This window comes from Brienomyrus brachyistius, chromosome 20 (assembly GCF_023856365.1).
Source record: "Brienomyrus brachyistius isolate T26 chromosome 20, BBRACH_0.4, whole genome shotgun sequence".
NCBI lineage: Eukaryota > Metazoa > Chordata > Actinopteri > Osteoglossiformes > Mormyridae > Brienomyrus > Brienomyrus brachyistius.
Window position 1 is genome coordinate 5723177 of NC_064552.1, and position 9249 is coordinate 5732425.

Genomic DNA, 9249 nt, shown 5'->3' on the forward strand with positions numbered 1-9249 from the left:
GGAACTGTGACGCAGTATGCCCCAATGACGTAACTGAACGTCGGACATGGACAGACCCCGTGACCCGTCGTCAGGAGTTGTTGCGTTTATATATTCACGTCCAATTTTTAATCCGTTCTGCGCTCCGGCAAAATTCTACCCAGTTGTACGGAAACCCGAAGGTCGCTTGGATGCTGGACTGTAGTTCGGTGCTTTACCCCCATCGGCCACTGGGGCTGATTACTTAAATAATTAAAGACTGACAAATTATTTTCAGGCTTATAATTTGCAGAGCTCTTCAGGGGGAAAAACGCTTTCTTGCTGATCCAAAACTCTATACCGGAGAAGTATGTCATTGCGGAGGCAGTGAAAGCTGTTCTCTACTACCATTACAGCACTGGATTTAAGGAAATTCATATTACTATGGTGCTAAGGCTGTTGCAGTGATATTCAACATGTAATGTCAACATCAGTGACTTTTTAAAATGAAAAATATGCTGATTATCACACTTCAGGCATTCTTGCGTCAAGCACATTTTCTGTTATTGATCAAAGGTGCCCGGAATCTTCATTTTAACTTTTCATTTTCTTCAGCTGCACACCCCACTCATTTACATAGCACTCCCGCACGTAACACCCAGAAATAAAACAGATATACGCACTGCGTCTGGCTCTAGATGTGATATATAATACAGAAAATTGCTTTCCCGATCAAGCACTCCAACTCAGAATATCTGGAGTCTGGACCTGTGGACGTGATGAAGTACAAGAGAGGCCTTTATTCAGTCTTAACCAGCAGGGGGCAGCAATGCTCTAGCTCCGCCTCTACAAAAGTAAACATTTAAATACACCCTCATTCAACACTCTCAATGTGTTTCATTGTAATTACATTCCGGACATTGAGATCCGACGTCTTGTACAACACAGCCCGACACATCACTCCCATAGGCGCCGGTGCTGGATGCGCAGGTGTGTTCGCTCTGTCCAGATGGACGCGCTTACATTTTTAAAGCACACCGCGAGTCCGTCTTCCTAGCGCGCGCATGGGTACCCCCGCTACTTTGGCTCCACATGTGCGCGCATTTTCGCCTTCACAAGCGAGACTTCTCCGCTCTGCCCAGATGGGACATTTCGCACAGTATAAAAGCTGCATAAAATAACGTGAGGGTGACCCCCTTTGGCAGGGTCATCATGCGCTGCAGGTGTTTCCCCAGCAGCAGGGGGTGGTTGCTAGGATACGCTCTGTTTAGCTGGGTGAGTGGAGATGAGATAGAAGACTGCAGATGTATGTGGTCGGAACGGTCGGAATGGGGTGATTTACCTTGTATTTAGCGTAAAAGAACATATAGTAACAAGCGTGTTAATATATATAATTATATATGTTTTGAAAACAAATCATAAAGGAGAAATAATATATATATGACCCGCATATATGGCGATGCACGATTGTTTAGATACAGATGAAATGATGCATGTTTATGAGTTGCGTTTACCATGTAATCACACATCCATGCTATTTTTCCTTTCTATGATGATGTCCAGGGAAAGCTCCATCAATGAACCAAAAACAGCACCGTTTTATAAGCCTAAACAATGTTTGAGTTTTTACATTTTTGATACATCGAAACAAATTTTCTAAAATTCCAAATATTTCAAATGATTTTAGTGCATATGTACACACATTCGGGTCGATGCAGCTGTTGCGCGAACTTCACTGTTTTCCATTTGGACGATTATAGATTAAGTGGGAGATTGAGATGAGGTGTCACGCTACGCAGCAGCCCCGCGTGAGAGTGAGACACGCAGCGATCAATCCAGTGCTGATGTCCTGTGCGGATAGCTGACTCGGCAAAAACAGGTTCCGCGAACAGTAGTCATTCCATGTTTTATGCGGTGCATTTATTGCAGCGATGCCCAGGGACACTAAAAGCGCCACTGGGATGCGGGCTGAATATCTGCCCGGTTTTGATCCGTCAGTAGCAGTAGTGGGGATGCCGTCTAAGTACCGCCGACTCCTCTGTTCCCGCGTTCGGGCCCTAAGGGCTCGGCTGCCTCAGCAAAGGACTGTTGGCAGGCGGATGACTGCGTGAGACCCGGCTCCAGGGGAAACGAACAACCTGGACCTTGTTCAACACACGGGATAAGGGAGCGCAAAATACGAGCAGCAGGCTGGATTTCCTGTTTTTAGCCTTTTGTTTGAGTATTTTTTCTGTATAAAATTAGTGGTAAACATATCATGGAAAAAAGATTTACTCCAAAGCAATTATGGTTTCTAATAAATGACAAAATGTCGTCTGTTCTTGCCTTAATTAAAAAAAATAAATCTAGAATATAAGAGATAATCGTTAATCCCCCAAAATCGCATGATACCCCACACAGGTCGGTGTAGCCCGATCGGGTGCCCCCTGCAGGTCAGTCTGCATCTATTATTTTCAAGTCTTCTGTTTCTCAGCAGTTTCCAGACTACAGAGCTGCAGGTCTTCAAACCATATCACTGCTTCCTCGCGGATCCAAGGGGGCAGAGAGAAAATTACAGTAAGCCTATAAAGAATATCTAAGAAACATTTGTGTTGTATATTTTTTCCAATTTTCAAGATTACTTAGCATTGCAAAAAAGTCCCTCTGGATGAGGAAATGATTAAGCATCTTAGATGTTAAAATATTAACGGCCCAAATAGTCTTAAAATGTAAAATCCCACTTGTTTTCCCTATTTTCCCCATTTTGCGGAGCGTAGAGGGAGCTAGTTTCATGTTCGAGGACGGATTACAGACACCGATACTCGTGGGAGTGCTGGAGAGCTCTCATGGCTCGTCGGTAACCCGTCTAAGAGGGTACCCCCACTGTGCTTTCCGGCCCGCAGACGCGGGTAAATCAGCCGCGAAGCCCCGCGGTGCTGACTGCCTAGCGGCCCCTAGAGCGCCAGGCTCTCCGTCAGAGAAATTCATTAGTGCGGCGGGGGAGCACTCACACCACTGGGAATTAGGTGACCTTGAGCAAAGAATCGCCGGGGTTCTCCTCCAGCAGGTGAGGATAAGTAACTCCGACATGCCGAGATCTCATATCAAACCAGAGCACCAAAATCGAATCACCCAAGGCACAATTTGTCTACGAAATTTCAACCAGGATGTCTCAACACTGTTACATCTGCCTATCCGGGTTTGGAAAACAAAAATTAGTCAGATTTTGTCCTTTAAAATAAGCAATATAAATGGCACAACAAAGAATACAAAAACAGATTTTCCATTTTTAAGCAGCTCATCCTTTTCAAAACGCACATCTGTGACGATTAGTGAGATATGGGCCATTCAAAGGCACTGTGTAAATCGAGCTGCTGGTTTATGCCTAAATTTTAATCACCGAATTGCAGTATACTTCTGTCATTCAGTTACACGTAAAGTGTTTTACAAGGTCATCCCAGTTTATTACGCTGGGAAATACCTGCTCAGTACTGCAACAGAAGGAGCTAATCCAGCTGGAGAAAGTAGCCCTGATTGAGCCTCTGTTCTCTGCTGGTGACCTGATGCATGAGTGGCAACTGCCGGTCTTGTTTCCTGTAAGCACTTGTGACCTTGAATATCTCTGCCAGACAAAGAAGTGTGATTTGTCACTCCGCAGAACATGCTTCCATTGCTCCAGATCCCACTGGTCCTTCCGACTCCTGGCAATGTGAGGCTTGCATGAAGCTGATTATATACACCTGTTGCAATGGGTCTGAATGAATTCTGAATTCTGTGATTAAGAGGTGCGTCCCAATACTTGTCCATATATTGTATATATTCTCCTACAGCCAAAGTTTTACGACTATGACTTCCGAATAATATTGACTATCTAGTAAAAATGATACGTGTCTGTGCCTGGGATATATCAGACAGTACGCTAACATTCAGTGTCCGTAGTCAACATGTTGAACGCAGAAGAAACTGGCAGGAATAAAGATCTGAGTGACCTTGACAAAGCCCATTTCATGATGGTCCCAGCACCTCACGATCAGCCATGGGGAAGTCTGAGGAGAGAAGAACCTCAATCTGCCAGCAGCGTGGGAGGTGGCCAAATCTCATCGAGTCGAGTAACAAATGTCGGCTTGCTATCTAAAACTCTGACGTGCGTGTTTTTAACGAGAAACTCACTGTTATTCACGTCACGTGGTAGCGGCCATAATGTGTTGGCCCAGCTGTGTATATTAACTTGCTGTTGGGTGGATGGCGGCTGATTAGATAGATTTGTTTGCTGCCCTTGCACCCTGTATGGGGTCGGTGTGTTCTCCCTGTGCATTTCACCGCTCTTCCCAAATTGTCCTTTGTGTGCATATGTGCGCCCCCCTCCAGTGGTGGGCTAGGTAACCATTCTCTCAGTGCCCAATTCTTGAGGGCAGCCCAAAGCTTGCCGTCAATCTGGATTAAGTAAGAGGCTCTGGGAAAACTGCATATATAGATTTTTCTTGTGTTTTACTTGTTTAGGTTTGATTTATTGTGTGTGATTTTGGTCATCATTTTGTATTTATCTCTCACTCACCACACAAACATGCTTGGGGGTTTAAAAAAAAAATGCATGAAATTGGGGGTGGGGGGTAATCATGGTGAGCCACCGGCCCTTCTTAGGCGTCTTAGGGTGTAATTGCGTGTCAGGAGGCGTGGTGATGGCGCCCAGCCCCCACCCCCAAGCAGACACCCGCTAAGGTCCCCAAAACACGTTTCACTGGAGTAATTGATCTGAATACCCTTTTTATTTTTCCCTCGAAAAAACGAATTCGTACAGCCCATGACCGGGAACCCAGCAAAGCACAGAACACACATCGCAGACGTGTGGAGAGACCCGACGTCTGAAAACTCCTGCGACCGAGTAGCAGTAGCTGTCATGTCGGGAAGAGGAACATGACACATGCGCAGAGCCCTTTGAGGCGCACCGCAGATTCACATGGAAATATTGCAACATGCCAAGTTCTCGGTGCCTTTCCATGCAATGCGCTCTTTCTCAGACGGCCTGACCACTTCATCCACTATTCCGTCTCATTCCGTGTAAATATTCCGCAGCTTTGAGCAACGCTGCTTCATTGCAGTGAGCAGCCTGTGTTTCCCAGTCATGAGCCGTTTTCATGCCTCCTTTGTGTTTCGCTGTGAGTCATCAGCCAGTGATAAGCTTGTGAGCGGTGATCAGTCACCGGGCAACTTTCCCCTTAGGGATCAGGTACCGGATGAGCAGAATTCCCAAGTGCTGGCTGAGAGGGGAATCATACAGGTGCATTTGGCTTCATAAGCTTCACAGATTTTAAGACACTAGGGGGCGATAGGCAGCAGGTAGTAGAGCGATTGACACAGACTCAGACTGGGTTGGAAAAAGGGCCCACCCAAGCTCACACAGATTTCGATGAGGTGCGTGTAATATCGTATTTGCTTTTATTGTTGGTCCATATGCTCAGTGTGAGGCTGTTACTGGGTGTTGGCCCGTTGCGGTGATGCATCGCAGCATATAAAGCATGAATAGTGGACAACTGAAGTCCTACGTGTAAGAAAAAAAAAATTGCAAAGGAGGCAAAACATAAATATGTAAATATGTAAGCCACACTGCTCTCCTGCTTGACCCAGAAAGCAGATACTAGACCGCTGAAGACCGCTTCTCCTGACAAACCTGACTGAGCAGCGTTATATGTATGACTTACAGATAAATGTTTGGGGAAGGACAAAACCTCATGAGATGTAGCTAATTTAGTCAGTCACAGGAAGTTTCAGCTCTCGCCAAGCAGGCAGTACGAATGGATGACCCCCCCCACCCTGTATTTGGCCAGCAGCATCTCTGAGTATAGCTTTTACTTTACAATTATTCGTTAATATATATCTTTGTGATTATGTAATATATACATATACACTGTGCATATGTAAATGCTAAATGTGCGCAGACGCGCACGCAGACACACAAGCTTCGAGGTGCATGCGCAGACACGCACACACAGATACCACAAGCACCAGGACGGTGCGTCCAACCCTTCGCCTCAGATTGCGCGATAAAAGCCAGTGGAGATGAAGGCCGCTGCTTCTGAGATCGGCCGGGCGAAAAAAAAAAATCCGTGTGCAAGATAAAATGCCCACGGTGGAAAGAGAAGATATCAGCGGCCCCTGGGACCAAGGTTACTGGGAAGGCAGTGGGCCAGGAGGCCGGCCGGCCTGTGGAGCGTTACTGGTCAGCTGTGGAACATCACCACAGATAGCGCCGATGAGAGACGGCCTTCGTCATGTTTCATATCCGTACGATTAACAATTGACAGCCAGCTTCTGCTCACCGTCCCATAGAATAACTAAACATACTTAGACGTGTCTCACCGCTGTGAACCCCCCCCCCCCCCTTTAAAAAGATTTTTGTAAGGTTTTTACAACCAGTTCATTAACCCACCAATATACGTGTGAAGAGAATGGCAGAAACTACCATTACCGCCAAAGCATTGAGACACTGATAAACTCCAATTACACTTTAATTTGTTTGGTCACAGGGCTGGTAAAAGCCGCTGGGATGCATATAGGTTGACTATATTTTCACGATTTCGGCTTTTCCACATCATTGTACTAAGGAAGCCGTCCACAGCAGCCGACGCACAGCAATAAATCCCTGAAGAATTCCAAATTACGTCAGAAGATTAAGCATTAAAGATTAAGGGCGAATGCGATAAATGCTTCAGCGGCAGAGGCTGTACATATCAGGGTTAGAGCAGTAAATGTAAAAACCCTGTTTATAAATGCAGTGATTCCCAATCCAGTCCTCCGGGGCCCACAGCCGATCCACGTTTTTGCTCCCTCCCAGCTCCCTGGCAGACAGTCCACATTATTGGAGGAGGACTGGATTGGGAGACACTGATAAATGGATAGGTTTCTTGCAAGAAGGACCTCTGACTTGGTGGGACCTTTCATTTTGACCCTTGAATGTAAATTGGCTTCTGAAAAAAACACAACTGTGAGAAGACTTGAAAAAGTGAGTAGACCAGCTAGCATTCCAAAGCAAACGGTGCTTCTGACGAGCACTGCAGGGTGTGGCCTGCTGATACCTTGGTGCAAATAACAGGCAAGTATTCAGTTCCCATTGGGAAATATTGCGAAGGAAGGCTATCCAATCAGGTATTAGCAGGTGAAAAAAAAAAAACTGCTTCAGCAATAGGTTTCAAGTTCCAATCCCAGCAGTTGGACCTTGCTGCTAAGTGGATTCTAAAAAAAACGTCCGGTAGCTAAGTCTCGCAATGTTTCCAAGCAAACACATTATACACACCGTCGTCATGAACGAGGATGAAGTGCAGCAGCTCTCGCTGTGCCGTGCGCCACCCGCCTGTGACTTAGGCCTTCAGAAATGCGGCTCCTTCATGCACCCGCAGCTCACGCAGGCTCACACCCACGCCTCCACACGCCGGCCGCGGCGATGCGCTTCCCCGCGTCGGCATGCCAGCCACTTTGTTCCAGCAGCCCTTCATCTTACCTGACAAGCTCCTGCCCGAGTTTCTGTCCTCTCAGAAAGTCAGAACACAGCATTTTAGCGAGACAGGCCTGGAAATGAAGGATTCGGGAGCACAAAGGAAAAATACTCAAAACCAGTACAAGCCACTTGTTTGTCAGAGCTGTGGGTTTAAACCGAGATCTATTCCTGCTTCTCAAACACAGCATCTCTCGGGGGACACATTACACCCAGCACATCATCAGAAGACACTCATTCACATCCTTATGAGAATTAAGTTTGAGTCAAGAATAACTAAATTACTACAACACTATTAAAAGCTTAATTGATAAGTATATATCTATTTCTTGTCAGTCAAGGACAATTTGCAATTAATTAAAAAGCAAAATTAAATATAAAGTTGCTTTACGCTACACACAATAATGGCTCAGTATCACAGATAGACTCATTAGCCGTGTTTTAATTAGCTTCCTGTAAGACCGTATTAGCATTCAAGTGTCTCCCGGAGAGCCCGAGTTGGCTGAGTCTCGGGATCCGAGGAGAGCCTCAGAGGATTAAAGGCAAGACACCGACACCGCTGGAAGGATCACAACGCCTTTAAACGAGGACCTGGAGCTTGACGAAGGCCTGATACTCACAGCACATGGTGCGACACATTCAGACGTGGCGCCCAGGCACCGGCGCAGGGCCCAGGCACCGGCGCAGGGCCCAGGCACCGGCGCAGAGCCCAGGCACCGGCGCAGAGCCCAGGCACCGGCGCAGGGCCCAGGCCACCTTCAATCAATCTTTTTTTTTTTTTTTTTTGCTTTATTTGCCAAGTCTGACTAGTGAGACTATAATCACTATTTTCACATATCCCATCATGCTCTCCTTCGAGTCACTCGCATACACACAGGTGAGAATAACGCTGGGGGGGGTGGGGGGGTGGCAGGCATAGGGGTCCATCTCCAGTGCAGCTGGGATCATTGTGTGGCAGGTTTTACTGACTCTCATACAACTTGGATGGACTGATAAACGCATACATACATAATCCTGTTTCATTCACAAAACTAATGGCATGCAGCAATGAAAGATCACTACTCTGGGCTGGCCAACTAAAACTGCACACCCTAGATCTTCTGGGTCTTAATCGTCTGGGTATCCAGGGGCGACCAGGAGCCAGAGCAGGTGAGGTGAGGTGATGTGATGGAGTGTAGGTCCTCATGCACCCAGACCAACAGGTTACCAGGTGATTTATAGGTGGTATAAAGTGGCACATTGATGTGAGGGGTGGCAGAGAGATGGATTAATTTAGCGCCCGATGCCTAATGACGTGTCATGATGCGTCTGTGCTGTTCTCCCGGGGAACAGAGCAGACGGACGGGAGGTGCAGGGCGGGAGGGGGTGTGCACTGTTTGAGTCTTTCAAACAGTCACACTCTCCTTGCAAAAGCACACGATTTCTGCGGTGAGGGCTAATTTGCCATCTTTCCACGTACAATAGACACACATGGTGCATTAAACTGGGAGTTCAGACAGTGGATGAAATCCAGCAGATTCCAGTTAAGTCTCAACATGAATGACTACCTGTTCTTTAACTAGCAGCAAGAAGCCTTTGGGAAGGTTTCCAGATAAAGTTTAACAGACACCATGGCATGCAAAGAGTGACCAATAAAAGCAGAACAGCTGCGGGAACTTAGGCACCTTCTTCCCAATTCCCCTGCAAAAAGGGAAATTAGTAAGACCACAATGTTGACGAGCCTTTGGACACTGCGGTGCGAGATCTGGCAACAGCTTTTCACTGGCCGGATTTGCCTCCTTCCCAGTCTACAGAGGACCGGTGTGAAACAGCCGAAAACAAGC

The 9249-nt window shown here is 46.7% G+C and overlaps 1 long non-coding RNA gene across 1 annotated transcript; it reads left to right on the forward strand.

The window, feature by feature from the left end:
- Positions 1 to 909: 909 nt before the first annotated feature.
- Positions 910 to 4407, forward strand: LOC125715845 (uncharacterized). Its single transcript, XR_007384205.1, has 4 exons — positions 910 to 1233; positions 2435 to 2514; positions 2841 to 3004; positions 3596 to 4407. It is a non-coding gene; the product is annotated as an uncharacterized LOC125715845 (long non-coding RNA).
- The last annotated feature ends 4842 nt before the right edge of the window (positions 4408 to 9249 follow it).